This window comes from Syngnathus typhle, linkage group LG4 (assembly GCF_033458585.1).
Source record: "Syngnathus typhle isolate RoL2023-S1 ecotype Sweden linkage group LG4, RoL_Styp_1.0, whole genome shotgun sequence".
Lineage (NCBI taxonomy): Eukaryota > Metazoa > Chordata > Actinopteri > Syngnathiformes > Syngnathidae > Syngnathus > Syngnathus typhle.
The window spans coordinates 7,389,504-7,405,121 of NC_083741.1; the positions used below are offsets into that span (position 1 = coordinate 7,389,504).

General features: G+C 40.3%; 1 protein-coding gene across 1 annotated transcript in view; it reads left to right on the forward strand.

The window, feature by feature from the left end:
* The first annotated feature begins 704 nt into the window (after positions 1–704).
* The window catches only part of LOC133153227 (multiple epidermal growth factor-like domains protein 11), a 150,607-nt gene continuing 135,693 nt past the window's right edge, over positions 705–15,618 (forward strand). Inside the window, exon 1 of the mRNA XM_061277383.1 lies at positions 705–856. The gene's annotated coding sequence lies outside the window, so the exon portion shown is untranslated. The remainder of the gene's footprint in view (positions 857–15,618) is intronic.

Sequence of the window (15,618 nt, forward strand, 5' to 3'; positions counted from 1 at the left end):
AAACCTGGGCCTGTTTAGTTGAACAGAACGTTTATATATACTTGCAGGAATCAACATATTCAGCTGTATGAATGGCAACAGGTGGGCACACTAGTTTACAGTACATTCTGCCATCAAATGGAAGAAAATGTAATTGTTCCACCTGTCACTCTACGTCTAAATTGTATTTTGAAATTAAAATTTAATTTTCTGACAAATGAATTTAAATTAAGTAGTTTCTCACAGCATCCGTAGGATGATCTCAGGTAAGTAGGTAGTAAATCTTGACATTTTAGACCTAATGGGCACAAACACAGAACATGTCGACAAAACATGATATATGAAGTTATAAAAGGAAGGGTAAACCTTGATCAACCTAGACAGAAGCATTATTTATGAACAACGTGTTTAATATGTGAGTGTAACTTGCAGTTTTGTAAAAGTGCACTGCATTATACTCATATACAGTGCTGTCTCATACCCAGGTATTATGAGTTAGTGAGCACCCTGGACAATCCAAAGTGAATCGAAATAGGAGTTGTTTCAACAATTGTGTCTAACAAAAGAAATACAACTCAGCCAAAGAGGCTTTCCAATGCAAGTATCTCTTGCGGTTCTCAGTCGCAGCTTAGCAATAGCTATAGCCAAGGCTTTAGAGACGTGGGTGACTCATCTTGCTACCTTTCTTACTCTTTGGCTGCACCAGGCGAAAGGCTGCAGCAGGAGGCATCAGCCTGAGTACAAGTTCTCAACTACAAGCATCCAATTCAGACTTTGCCTTCTCCTCCAGGGAAAGATATATGTACACTAGTAAAAAATGTTTGCCATTCTCTAGTCAAGTTACGAAAAATAACTTTACAGAGGACGTGTCGTAAAGGTAAGCGCTAAAGCTGCATGTTTATGGGTAATTTTCCCTTCACGGTTGTTTCATTTTCTTGCGTACGATGCTCGGGTTTGCACGAACTCCATCCTCTGTTTTACACGCCGCGCCAGAATAATTCTTTTCGGAAACCGTATGTCTAGATGTTGTGACTTTATCTAAGTACAAAGGTTGAATTTGGCACGTGCGGATTTTTTTTTATTTTTAGAATTTATCCATAATGTACAATGTAATATTACTTTTATATTATACTTATGTTTATGTATTTAGATCTATTAGTCACATTATATTATTATTATAATGTATTACCTGTATTAGGCTAATTAAATATGAACTAAGCTAAAATATTTAAATATTTAAAAATCAAAACTTGATGGCTTCAGCAAAAACTTGGGTAAAGGGAAACAAGAAGCGGTACAATGTTAGGTTCACATGACATCGTAAAACGTAACTTAAAGGCAAAGTGAGTCGTTACGATGATGTTATGATGGCGATAACAAGTCAAGTCAAGTTTATTTGTATAGCCCTAAATCACAAGCAGTCTCAAAGGGCTTCCCATAGACAAACCAACAAAACGGCCTATTCACGACTGGGGCAATTTTCCAGCAAGATACACTTTCCGGTAATGGAGATGTTTGATACTAATTAGACATGTCAGGATGATCATTGCTGTTTGTTGTTCCTGCATTGATTGTCTTGCGGCTTCACAACAGATAGACGGTCATTGATTCCCTTGAGGCAGAGAAGTCGCGCTTTACTACAGTACACAGGCGCAGAAATCACTAGTGCCACTAGATGGCGATCTTGAGCAAGACTGGCAGGCTGCGTCTTTCAGGTGGCATCTGTTTTTCCACCACTTGGCCTTTGAGTTCGAGAAGGTTATATTCCCTGTGTCCAATAAATTGAACATTCTCAGTATTTCCTCTCAGTGAGCTGAGACCCTGAGGAAAACATCCCGAGAGTAATAAATAACACCGCGAGTGACAAAGCCTTGCGAGTACTTGAGAGAAATCCCAGAGAGAAATCCCATTCAATTTCTGTTTTCTTTTCTTCCTCATCTTACAAATTCCATTTAGTGAGAAGCTCTGGTGAGTGTACTCTGCAGTATGTCACAGAAACATTTGTCACAAATGTGCCCTTGCAATAACAGTAATGCAGTTTTTGACGACTCGGTTGCTCTTACTTTAATTAAAAGTTATTCTTTTTTTTAAGATGACGCTGCAGGAGTGGTTTGGTGTGTTGTTGTTGGTTATAGTGGTGAAGCCACAGTTCATCTCACGGATCAGTCCAGTAACACTATTGCCAGGAGTGTGTCTATAATACATTCACACAACAATGTAATTCATATAAAATGCTATTGAATTCACTATGTTAGTAATAAACACAAAGAATACTCAACATTTGTTTACTTCTTCACTTTGCAGCAGGTGTAGTTTCAGGTTAAAAGAAGAGCATCATAGTGACCATCAACAATACTGTGTGCAAGACAAATATTTTAGAAGGTAACGACTACACTGCTCTCAAGCCCGTTGCGCAATGTTGTAACACTTGCATTCAAAACAATAAAACTCCAGTGTCACTATTTGCATCATCTCTAGTTGTCAGTTAAGGTGGAGTGCTCTACTGTTTTCCCATTTTCCTTTATATCAGTAGTTTCACCTCATACTGACGGATAGTTACAGACTTTAAACCTTTAGATCAGTAGTTTCACTTAACACTTGTGATAGTTCCATACTGTAATTTATGAACTGAGTGGGGGTCATCAGGAATATGAATGACCCAGCAAAATTTCTCGCTCAGGTTGAGTGTGTAATGTATTGGTTATATTTATCGTGAACTTGTTTTAACCGTTTCAGAATATGCCTGTTATAATCTTAGAAATTGCTTCTAGAGTGAATGTAGATTTTGAATGAAACAATTTGAGATTAGAAAAGAATATTGTTATGGAGATTAATAAGCTTCCAGAAAATTGATTGTACATGTTCAAATTTGTTTTTCCCCTCATTTTAAGAATAGCAAAAATGGATTCGCACAAAGCCAATTATTTATTGTACAAGTTTATGTGCTAAAACCAGAGGGTGATCATAATATTTATAAGTGTGACTTGACATTCCCGAGTAGAGGGTTACAGTGCAAAAAATGACAATTGCGTTTTTTTGTTGGTTCTGTACATGTTGGTAATATTTGTAAGTCAGCATTTTGACCTGTGACGAAGCACCCGCTATGTTTCCAGTCTGCTGAATCCTTTCAACTCAGAAGCCTCCATGTTCTATCAAATCAATATGTGTAATCAGTGTTGAAAAATGGGCTAACACTGGCTGTTGTTTCTCAAGGACATGTTATAGTATACCGTATAGATTTTTCAGTGATTCCAGCGAGCACCCTTTTCGTGAATTCATAATGAATTCATCTAGTTGTGTCCTCTGTTTGTGTTCAAGTGTTTGCATTTTTACTAATATCAGGGAAACAGAAATCTACAATTAGCTGGTCACGCAAGGTAAAGCGTTAAGAAGTCTGAGCCCTGGCCGTTGTACTCGAGATGAAGGAAAGGCTGGACACATCAGTCATGAAATTCAAATAGCACACAAGGTGAGGGTAAAAGGGAGAGACCATTAAGGGCGGCAGCCCAGCGGCTCTCTTATTCATTCTGATACAAAGACAAAGTGGTGTAAATAGAAAGGCAACATGAAAGACTCTTGAGTGCTTCTTGCCTTGTGGGCGCTCTGAGTGGACAGGAAAGAGGGTGATGGACTTGACACATGAATACGCACCCTGGGGCAATTGACATGCACAAGACAGGCTGTCATTCTGTGCTGTTACTTATCAAGAATAAATTCACAGCATTATAAACTATCAAGGGGTTTAGGGGTTGTTATGTGTTGTGTAAAGTGCAGCATTTGCAGGAGAAATGCTCCCAAAGTAAAACCAGGTGTGTTGGTGCAGCTAAGTCTAAGATTTCTTGGCAAGAAAAATCACGAGTTTGCATTTTGCTTGATTTATTGTTATGGAAAGTTTGTGCAGTGACTTATGATGGCTTAACTTCCCACAAATTTTTTACTGCTTTGCACATCCTTCTGACCTGGTGATAGATAACCTTGCTAAGGATCCAGCATGCCATTCCAATGGGCAGATTATATAAAACGTATAGAAGTACATTTTGATCAGATAAAACAAATGGATGGTTTACCATTCAATCACGCTGCTTACATATCAAGACATACTCTCATCCTTTGGACAATTTAGCCTGGACTCAGTGCGCAATTCTGATGTAATGGCAGTATTTATTTTTTACTGTCTAATTCCATGTCAAATTCAAGTGGCACACACACACGTACACGCACGCACGCGCGCACACACACACACACACACACACACGCACACCTTACTTATGGTTGTCCATCGATTCGATGATGACCATCTTTTATTTGTGAGTCTGCTGATGTTTGAACAGTCCGATCCTGGACCCACAGGTGTGGTTACAGACCAGGCATGTGAAGGAGGGGCTGGGGGGAGCAGGGGTGGCCTGGCGAGCGTAGCTCTTTGTACGCTTTGCTGCACGATGTTGTGTGCGCTGTTCCTCCATATGATCCACTCCCTGTGAGGAATGGGAGCGCCAGAGGTCTCGGCAGGAAGCGAGTTCATCCAGTGAAGAGGGATTGATCTGGCATTTCTTCAGGGTGGTCTTCATTTGGTCTTAGAACCGCTTCTTCTGCCCACCAGTACTATGTTGGCCCAGGTATAACTGACAATTGAGGATTCTGCGTGGGAGTCTATGGCTGGGCATTCGAATGACGTGCCCCATCCACCTGAGTTGACGTTGGGCCATGATGGACTCCACGCTACGGCTGCTTGCCCTCTCCAGCACTTCTGTGTGCATCACGTTGTCCTTCCATATGATACCAAGGATCTTCTGGAGGCATCTCACATGGAAGGTCTCCAGGCTTCTCAGATGGTGGCTGTAAATAGTCCATGCCTCACATCCATACAGTAGTGCAGTGATGCATACTGCTCTGTAGACCAGCACTTTGGTGTGGAGTTTGAGGTTGCTGTTCACAAAAATCCTTCTCCTTAGGCGACCAAAAGATGCTGATGCTTGCTTGGGGCGGTTTTGAATCTCGTCATAGTGTCAGACATTATGCTCCCCAGGTATTTGAAGGTGGGCACCGTGTGCAGCTGTTGCCCTTCAATTTCAATTTGTCGATCAACGATGGCCTTTCTTTGGCTTTCTCCATTTTGTTCCTCTATGTCAAGTCAAGTTTATTTATATAGCCCTTAATCACAGACAAGTCTCAAAGGGCTTCAAAAGGCCAAAGTTGACAATTATTCTCAACATCCCCTGATCTTAACTCCCAGGAGGGCAAGAAAAAAAGTCACAAAACCCCAACTGGGGAAAAATGAGAAACCTTGAGAAGGGACCACATGAGAGGATCCCCGTTCCAGGATGACCAGCCTGCAATCGATGCAGAGTGGGCAACGTTGAACACACTATATAAAACAATCCAAAGAAGAAGTAAAGTAGATGTCCATGGTCAAGAGCTGCAGGAAGATGCCCTCAGTTGTCATGGCAGTGTCTGCGAAGGGGTAGTCCGCCTCGGATCTCGTCCCAATTGGTTTATGTGGAATCCAGACAGCCATTTTCAGTTTGGGTGTCACTTAACACAGAGCATAAACTGCAGCCGAATCAGCCAGTATAGGTTAATTCAAGGCCGTGGTATAAAATTGTATTTTTAATCGTGTCTTGAATGCTTCTGCTGAGGTAGCAGCTTTGATGTCTATGGGTAGGGCATTCCAAAACTCTGGAGCCCAAATCGAGAATGCTCTTGACCCTGCGGACTTCTTTTTGGCCCTTGGAGTCACTAAAAGACCATTGTTTTGCGAATGACAGTTTCGGGACAGAACGTAAGGTAGAACTAGGTCAACAAGATAGGAAGACGCTAAGCATTGCAATGTTTTAAATGTTAGTAAGAGAACCTTGAAGTCACATCTTAAGTGGACCGGGAGACAATGCAAGTTGGCTAGTATCAGGGTAATATGATCAAGTTTTCTCGTCCTCTTGCTGCAGCGTTTTGTATCAACTGTAGACTTTTAAAACTAGACTTAGGAAGACCAGAGAACAAAACATTACAACGTATAACAAGGAGCAACATAACAACGTATAACAATTTTCGCATCATGGGTTGAAAGAATCGGATGAGTTCTAGTTATGTTCTAAATGTGTTTTTGAAAGGAGAGAGTTTGGTCAAATATAACACCAAGATTTGTTAGTGTCACTTTGGGTCATAGTACATTTATCTGCATTTACAGTGGTTTTCTTAAATAAGTGGTGATAACGAGCAGGACCAATTAACATCATCTTAGTTTTATCTGGATTAAGAAGTAGGAAATTGAGAGACATCTACTGTTTAATCTCAGCAAGACACTTCTCAAGATTACAACAATCCCGCAGATTTGTCATTGCTAACGTCATATATAATTGGGATATCCGCATAACAATGAAAACTCATGTTATATGTACGTACAATGTGCCCAAGCAGAATCATATAAATACTAAACACTACTTTATTTCAGCAGGCTGTCACACAATGCCTGACTGAAGACCTCAAGTTTAGTTACACGCCATTTGCGCTCAAGCTTCCTGCATAATTGTTTAAGTGTACGAGTTTCAGCCGTGAACCACGGAGTAAGCCTCCTAGGACGAATTCTAAGACGTAAAGGCGCTACTGAATCGTGGGCGTTTGCACCACATTGAAGTAATTTATAATGTTATCGATTGAGATGTGAAAAGTGGATGAGTGACTTCCAAATGAGTGGTTGGAATTGTCCGGCAACATTTCCAGCTTCCAAGGTAGTGTCCAAGGTGTGTCAGAGTCAGGTTAGCAGCTGTGTAAAAGGGAGCAGGACTTTGTGTTGAAATGTAAAAGGCAAAGTATTGTAGTATATGTCACACCAGACAGGAGCGCAGACGTTGGCATGATTCTCATCATCGGTTTGCGGTAAGCCGAGTCAGCTATGTAAATGATTGGCTTCAGTGTGTTCTGTGTTTGGTGAGTCCTCTCTCTAAAAGGCACACTCTAATAAATAGCTCGACTTTTACACCTCTGATGAGACTGATTTACGGCAACTAAAAGGAGCTACAGATTCACTTGAACAAAGACCATTTAATCTCACTGTGGAGCATCAGTGACGTCCCCGTCTCTTTATCACTGGCTCTGCATCTCTCCTCAAGCTCATCTATTTGCCAGTTGGTATAAGTGCTGCCATTTTGGCTGCCCCCCCCCCCACTGTGTTAACTGTTACATGTTTAATTTTCTGTGTGTGGCCGGTGTAACACTAAGCCATCTATCCATCCATCCATCCATCCATCCATCCATCCATCCATCCATCCATCCATCCATCCATCCATCCATCCATCCATCCATCCATCCATCCATCCATCCATCCATCCATCCATTCATCCCCACGGGGGGTCACTTGCAAGATGGAGCCTATCCCAGCAGTCATTGGGCAGTAGGCGGGGGACACCCTGAACCGGTTACCAGCCAATCGCAGGGCACACAGAAACGAACAACCATCCGCACTTGCACTCACACCTAGGGGAAATTTGGAGTGCTCAATCAGCCTACCAAGCATGTTTTTGGGATGTGGGAGTAAACCGGAGTGCCCGGAGAAAACCCACGCGAGCATGGGGAGAACATGCAAACTCCACAAAGGGAGGGCCGGAGGTGGAATCGAACCCGCACCCTCCTAACTGTGAGACGGATGTCCTGTGCTAACCAATACATCACCTGCCCCATAAATTGACTTTATTAGAAAAAAAAAATAGGAGAACATGTTCTTTGTTTATTTTAAAGTATTTTTTCTTCCAATGAAACTATTTTGGGGACACAGTCTTGATTCTTGTGTGGTCTTGTAATTCCTGCTTCCTGGTAGGGTACAGCGATTTGGGCAGACACGGATACTAGTCAGCCCTATGCACCTCAGTTAAGTATAGTTCTATAAGTTCTTCTAAAAACACCAAAGAAAACAATACCGTTTTTTTCCATGTATAATGCGCCCCCATGTATAATACGCACCCTAAAAATGGCATGTTCATGCTGGAAAAAAGCCTGTACCCATGTATAATACGCACCCAAATTTTGACTCCTACTTATGTCCGTAAACATAAAATTATTTCAGAAAAAAGATCATCTTTGGGAACAACCGGATGTGATTCTGCCGGTCAGTATCACTGCGCATGCGCTAGCAAACTCAATAGCGAAGAAATGTTTCGCATTTGCGTAGGGTACATTGTGACAGCAAACGAGGAGGTGATCGAGCAAGCATCTGATACGAGAGCATTGTGTTCGTATGGAGCGTGTTTGAAGTGAACAGCAGAGAAGAAAGCGTAATGGCGGCCTCCGTATGATATCCGGATTAAAAAAATAAATAAAATAAAAAATAAACACAAAATTGTACGCATGTATAATGCGCACCCCAGATCTTAGGACAATAAATTAGTTAAATTTTGCGCATTATAGATGGAAAAAAAACGGTAAAATGTGTTGAAATGGAGTTGTTTCAAATTTAATGGCCACACACTATATTATCAATTATTCTGTTACAACATCTGCCTTGGGAGTCAAATCAAACACCATTACCTCAGATGCTGGTGCAAGACAGGAAAGCTTCTTGCGGTTAAACACTTTGTTACTTTTCTGATGTAATTGGCTTCAGACTATAACCTTGTGTGTTCTTCAGCGGTAAAAACACAAATTAAAACGAAGCACAAAATGATGTGAGATCATGAAATGTTTGCTGGATAGTGACCTTCTCGTCTCAAAGCCAGGTGTTAAGTGACTTTTTCTCCTTGGAGAAGTCCTTCAGATGGAGCTGTCTACTTTGTAAACCAGCTTTGACAGGTTTACTTATAGAACACCCTAAGAGTTGGAAGGATTTCAGTGGATTATACTAAATCGAGTAGAGCACAGCATGACATGCTCATTGTAAACCGATTCCCTTCCTGTTCTGTTCAAAAGGGCCAGTAACTGACCAAGCAGTCACAGCTGCCAACACATCTAAAAAAGATACATTTTGTTCTTTACGTCAGGGCTTTCCAACCAAGTACACGGAACATTTAGTACATTTACAGTCCATAATTGCTGGTGTCCAGCGGAATCGTTGTACCCTCAAAATCATCACTTTTAAGGAGACTGCAAAAATGGCATATTGGTTTTGATTGGTCAATAATTTGTAGCACACTTGTGTGAACTGGTGAACAGTGCAAATATTCAAGAAAAGTAAAAGTCTTTATACATAAAAGAACAGCACAGAACGGGGCTGTATGCATAACACAAAAAATACAAAGTACAAAGCAAGAGCGGGATTGGATGCAGATAATATGGAAAAAAGCTTGGTGCTCTGACAATGTGTCACTGAGCAGCTAGATCTTAAATACTGAGAAACGTCAGGCTGCTTATCATCATAGAGTCACGGGCGTGCTGGAGCTTTTACTAGCAATCTCCAGGCGGTAGGTGCGGTATATCCTGAATTGGTGGCCAGCCAATCGCAGGGCATGCGTTGACAAACAACTATTTCCACTCATTAAAGGTGACAAAGTTTAGAGCCATTCATCACCCAACATAGAATCCTTCACAACACCTTGATGTGCGATAGGACAAAGATGACCTTCTAATGACGAAAAGTGCTGATTTGTGTGCTGCGGAGGAACAGAAGCACCTGCATCCGCTTGGATATGGTTTCATAAGCAATTATCTAAGGCAACTTCAGAGACCAATTTTTCTGTGTTTTTGCTTTAATGTTAGCAGCAGAGTGACAGCAAAATACTGATTATGAATGATAGTCCACTGAGATTGTAAATACTTGTGAGCTATGATACTCGTCAGGCAGTTAATAATGAAAAACATGAATTTATCAAAGGTTTTCTGTCAGTTGTTGGATTACTTTTCCTTTTGAGAAACTGTTCTTGAGAAACAGATTGAGTTTGAAATAGATTGCAATTTAATTTGATGACATTTTTCTATTTCCGTTATCATTTTTTCCTGTATATGTTGCAAATCAAATATTGTACTTAAAATATGGTATGTTGGAAACAGTAGTAGGCTTTCAGTAAGATGAAAACTCGAGAAAATTGCCTCTAGCAAGTACATCCGCTATTAGCATTGTAGCAAAGGCTTTCTCACATGGATAACATAAACCTAGCTCTGTTTCGAATAGCCCCACACACAAACAGTAGCACACCAAAGCCGGTTAACTGTTTTGTTCAACCATTGCCATCTCTGTAAATTCCAATTATCATCCAGTTTATCTGAAAGAATGTTGAAAGGTCTTTTCCGCAGCGGTGTGTGACTTTTTACAAATAGTGCTGATATATCTTATAATGTCCGCCAGCACACTCTGGGGGATAACAGCACTCACCGACAGCCTCTTGGCTCAACCCGTCTTACCATCTGTCAATACACTCAGTGGATCTGACTAGCATGAGAGCAAGTGAGCTTTAAAGCATGATTCTGGGAGGGTGGGCAGGCAGAGGCTGTGAGGATTTATCACCTTAGTTTTGATAACTTCGTTTTTCAGCTATAAAGTACGGGTTTCAATCCCATTTTCTCAATAAATAACAAAATGCGACTATGACAAAACCCTGGGCTAAGCTACTTTTTAGTTACAAGTTATCACTCAAATTCGCAAACACTTATGTTTGGGCAAGATTCAGTGTTGTGGCTTGAGCAGCAGCTCCAGTAAATGTAGCAATTGAGAATCTCTAGTTACAATCAATTATTATGATTTAACATCTCATAGTCGCTCAATTTTATGGTATTTCATGCTATTATTAATATTTGTTTAAGTCCTTTGCTAACAGACAATGAAGGAAATGAAAGGTGTCAAATTTTGCTGCTGACTCAAGAGAAATAAAAGCATCCAGTCTTATGCCATTAACAATAAGCCTGTATAATGTAAAAAATATATATGGTGCTAATTTGCTCTTTGAGGTATTCAAGTCATAGTAGAGCCGTGGGGAAGCACTTGCGACGGACTTGAAATAGCCGTAAAAGAGGCAAAAAAATAATTCTCTTATTCTACACTCAGTATAGTAGGGGAGAAAGTGAAGTGAAGTTTTCAAAGTTGTTCAGCCATTGCGCTGCTGTTTTTTTAATGTGACTGATTGTGATGCACTCATTGAAATCAAGCAAGTGAACAAAAAGAGCAAAACACAAAAGTTTGAGAAATTGTAATAATAGGGCTTGAGACTATGACCAAATCGGTCGCATTTTTGAGCTGTTCAGAATTTCATCTGGTTGTGTGCATATGTTTTAATGTTCCTGCCAATCCTGACATTGTATTTAGACATTGCCATCAGGACGTCAGTATGTGTTCTATGCTGGCGCATTGGCCCACTTGCCACCGTCAGTAAACAAGCTGGTGCATGTGTATTACTAATCCAAATGGCTATTCCTCCCAAGTTAAAATAACTAACAGAGTTCCTGTGTTTGTTTTTGGCTCCGGAACAACCAAAGCCTGTGGTTTCCTACAGGCTAAAAGGATTCAGTAGGGCTCCTTCTACAGCTTGATTGCATCCATCACCCTCATTGCCACTATTAAGTACCAAAGGGTTTGAATGAGGAGTAGGACGACCAGGGCTCATGTTAGCTGTGTCAACAATTGAAGCACGTAACATGGCTTACTGTGACTCTTCTAGGAAAGTCAAACATTTGGTGTAAATTGGAGTTACAACTACTGACCAAAATTTCCCAGCTGACCCTTACAATCCATTGGGGTTCCCCATTGCGGCTATTCAAGGATGAAACAAGCGGCAGTGGAGTAGAAGAGCTGTCTCTAAAACGAAATAATCTTTTTGACTTTCATTCCAATTCCCTCTCTTGTTTTTGCAAAGCACTTTGGATCTCGCTGATTTGGGAGAATTTGTGACAGCTTTCCCAGGCACGGCATAATCTATACAAGTCTTGGTGCCTTTGCCAGCATACTCCTGTGCTGACTGAAGTTTATATTGTTTGTTGGGTATGGTACCAAGACATGTCTGAGTGCCAATGTGTGGATTACACTGTGGTGAAAACAAAGGTCACACATTCTTTTGTAAAATATGATAACCAAAATATCTCTCAAACAAGGAAATGAAGGTAACTGACACAGAAAAAAATAAACAAAAAACAAATGGAAGTGTAATGTTAGTGGTGCATAGTGAAACAGAAGGAAATAGAATTCAATTTATTGGCAGAAAGCTTTGATTTAGCATCATTTAGAATCTGGCTCGACCACAATAAGGGTGGGTGGATGGATGGATGGATGGATGGATGGATGGATGGATGGATGGATGGATGGATGGATTTGGGTGGATGGATTCGGGTGGATGGATAGATGCCAACTAAAACTGATTACATATTTTGAAAACAGTAACACATGCAATTTATGCTTTTCCGCTCATGAAGGATCACATTTAAAGAAATCTGCCCCAGAATCTGATTCTTTGTTTAGATTTATGATTGTTTTTTTCATATGAAACAGTACCTGCTCTGAAGTCAAATTGTCACCACTGTAATTTTTATTCAATGTAATGTCAATGTTCTCAGCAACATTTTAATAATCTTAACGGTCTTAAAAGTGTGAAAATGAGTTAACCACAGTCAAAGTAATGCTAAGGCAGATTTTTCTCAACATTCTCATAACCATATCAGTGAATGAGGGTGCCATCACAGATGCACATTAGACATCTAATTTATGACCATGTCTAAAAGAAGAACTACTCAAGTAATGTCTAAGGCTAAAATATCAAATGATTACCTTTGATTGAAAAAGTCAACAATTGGAATTAATTGCCAGAAAAAAACTAAAAAGACCCCATAAAAAGTAAAACAAATGTGCCGATTTAATGTCGCGAACCTCTTTTAAGTGACTTTTTTTCGTATTAGACTTCAATGGCATTTAAAATATGGTTATCTTCCAAATTGTACAATATTTAGGGCTTTCAATTTTTAACATTTTATTTTAGTAACTTGCATGCAGTTGTGTCATATTTGAAATCAGTCATAATCCAATTTTTATGTAGTATATAAAGCGTACGTATTTAATAAATACACAATTGTGTGATTGAGTTAATTTTTCTGGAAGGTGTAAATGTGCTTGTTTTTTGCCACCGATTTTAGTTTGTCGCACCAGCACATTTCCCTTGAAAAGCAGAGATTCACAGTAGAATACATAATGAGCCTGTATGAACATCTTATACCCCATTCTTTGTTGAATGCATGTGTAATGAGAAGTGAAATACCCCTTGAAAATAGCCTTGTTTGGTGTACGAGTTTGTTAAATACTACCAAGGTACTTTGTTTACACTATCTCTTATTATACACATTGGTTCTAACACTCCTCGCCAAGGAACATCAATTTTCACTCCATTTTGATTTGGCTCTAATTTGCAAAGTTATTATTGCTGCAGGAAATTTCAAGTATTATTTTCAGGCACAGTCAAATTGTTCATGGATATATTGTGTACGTGTACACAAAATCCATACGGTCAGATACAGACTAAATTTATCCTTAAATGCCCTGTGCTTAATCAGCACCATACTTAGGCCTTCAATCAATATCAAAGTGGGTGGAAGGTCCAGCCTGCCTGACAAATTACAGCCGGTAACTTATGTGAGTTGCGCAAAGGCTTTAGAAATAGCTCACAGGCTACAGCACCTTGACTGCCTGACAGATTTCACTCATGAATTACGCAGCTGACATAGCGGGCTCTCGGGAGAAAAGTGCCGACTGAGGTGTCGAGAGTTTGCATCAGTTGTTTGTTCTTAAAGAACTTCAGAAAAGCTCAATGTCTTTGCCTCCTTATGTGTGACTGCTCTTTAAGACAAATGCCATTCAAATCAGGCATGCGGCTTCAGATTTAAATAAAATGGCCTTACAAAGAAAGCAGGACTTTTGATGCGATGAACCGTATCGGTTTCAAACTCTTATGTCCTGACTTTCTTCCAGAGATTTCATCACTTTAATGAAGTTTTGAATGTCATTAGAGTTTTGGTGCGAACTGCAGTGACGAGATGCACCCTGTGTGATCATCCTACTGCCTGTCGTTACTCACTTCAACCCCGTGTGTTTACCTTCCGCAATAAACTTTGGGCGCACTATCAGCAAGTAAGCAAGGAAAATGGGGCACCCATTGTTTCAGAAACCAGTCAGGCCACATCAACTATTTATGTTCTGCAGACAGCAACCCGATTCAAAATTTGTTTGAAAGGGAAAGTAACCCGCAGTCATTAGTTGGTTTGTACTCGTTACGCAGGATTGTCCATGCCGTATGTGCGCCATTCATTAACACTACAAAATTCTGGAAAGCGTGGTGGATTTTCAGTAATGCGCTAACCTCAATAAAACATCAGGCCAGGGAAATCAGGACAATCATGAAAATTCTCTGCTTCCTACTCATAGTGGACAGATTTGGTGGAATGAGATGGAAAATGTAATAGTTTCTTTTAGGTTGGGATTGATTTTTCATGTAGAAAGTCAACGAATAAGAAGAGATGTATGGCTATTTTATAAAACTTAAAATGTATTTTGGGGGGGGGGGGGTAAAACAATGCTTTAATGATAATGTTGATTTGAGCAGAAGAATGTTCCATCCAGGAGTTGTCATTGTGTCTTTGTGTAGCTCAGCTTCCCACAGCCTACTGTTTTTTCTTAGCCCATAAACTAGATTATGAACCACATTCTTCAAAGGATTCATCCTGGACCTTTGAATGGTTTGCAGGCAGAGAAAGAACAGTGGAAGAAGCTCTCTCAACCTTACGTGCCCCATTTTTTAGGTAGAACATGACATGATCAATGATTCTTATGGTGAGCTCTTGTTTTGGGGCAGCCATCAGTTTGTGTGTCTTGTGGCAGTTGATGTCAACACGAGGGTCTTTATCATTATTAGTGCACGGTGGTACACTGGTTACCACGTCCGCCTCACAATTCAGACGCTCTTGGTTTGATTCTACCTCCCATCCTCCCTGTGTGGAGTTTGCATGTTCCCCGTGCCTGCTTGGGTTTTCCTCCCACATCCCAAAAACATGCATGGTCGCCCGATTGGTTTTAGGTGGTATGATGATACACACATGATTCCGCAAAATAAATTGTTTGCGTTTTTCTTAGGCAGCCCATGCGTTATTTTTTTCTTCCTTGTCACCGTAGATATGTTCGTGTATTTTTTGGTGACCCTGGTTTGTGAGTTTGATAAGCGCTAATAATTGAAAGCTATTGGCAGTGAAATGCAAGAACCCCTTAAGCAACAAAAGTACGACATCTTAATTGTAGAAGGGATCAAGCTGATCAATTTATTGACAGGCTCAATGACTATTAATTCCTTCATTCCAGCCTCGGCTTGTTTACCTGTCTTTGACTATTGATCCAAAAGGATAAAAGGAAGTGAATGGGCAGGTCAGGCTGATTTTGAGGGTTGGTGCACAATGGAGAAAAAAACTGTATATGTGTCACTGCGGTTCTGATTTACTAACTACTTTAATAACTTCTTGGACTTTAATAACCTCATGGACACTGCCTGATTGTATTGAATTATAAGGTCCACACACTAGCAAACATGACCAACATATTATTTCAGAATTCTGACTGGATATATTAGGCATATGGACGATATAGGTAGTACAAGCGTTAGGTGCAGCATGGTGTCAAAGGATGGTTAGCTATCTTCTCTTGAAACTGTTACCAATTCCAGAATGGCCAGAGCTAAGCTTAAAACCATGCCCAACAGG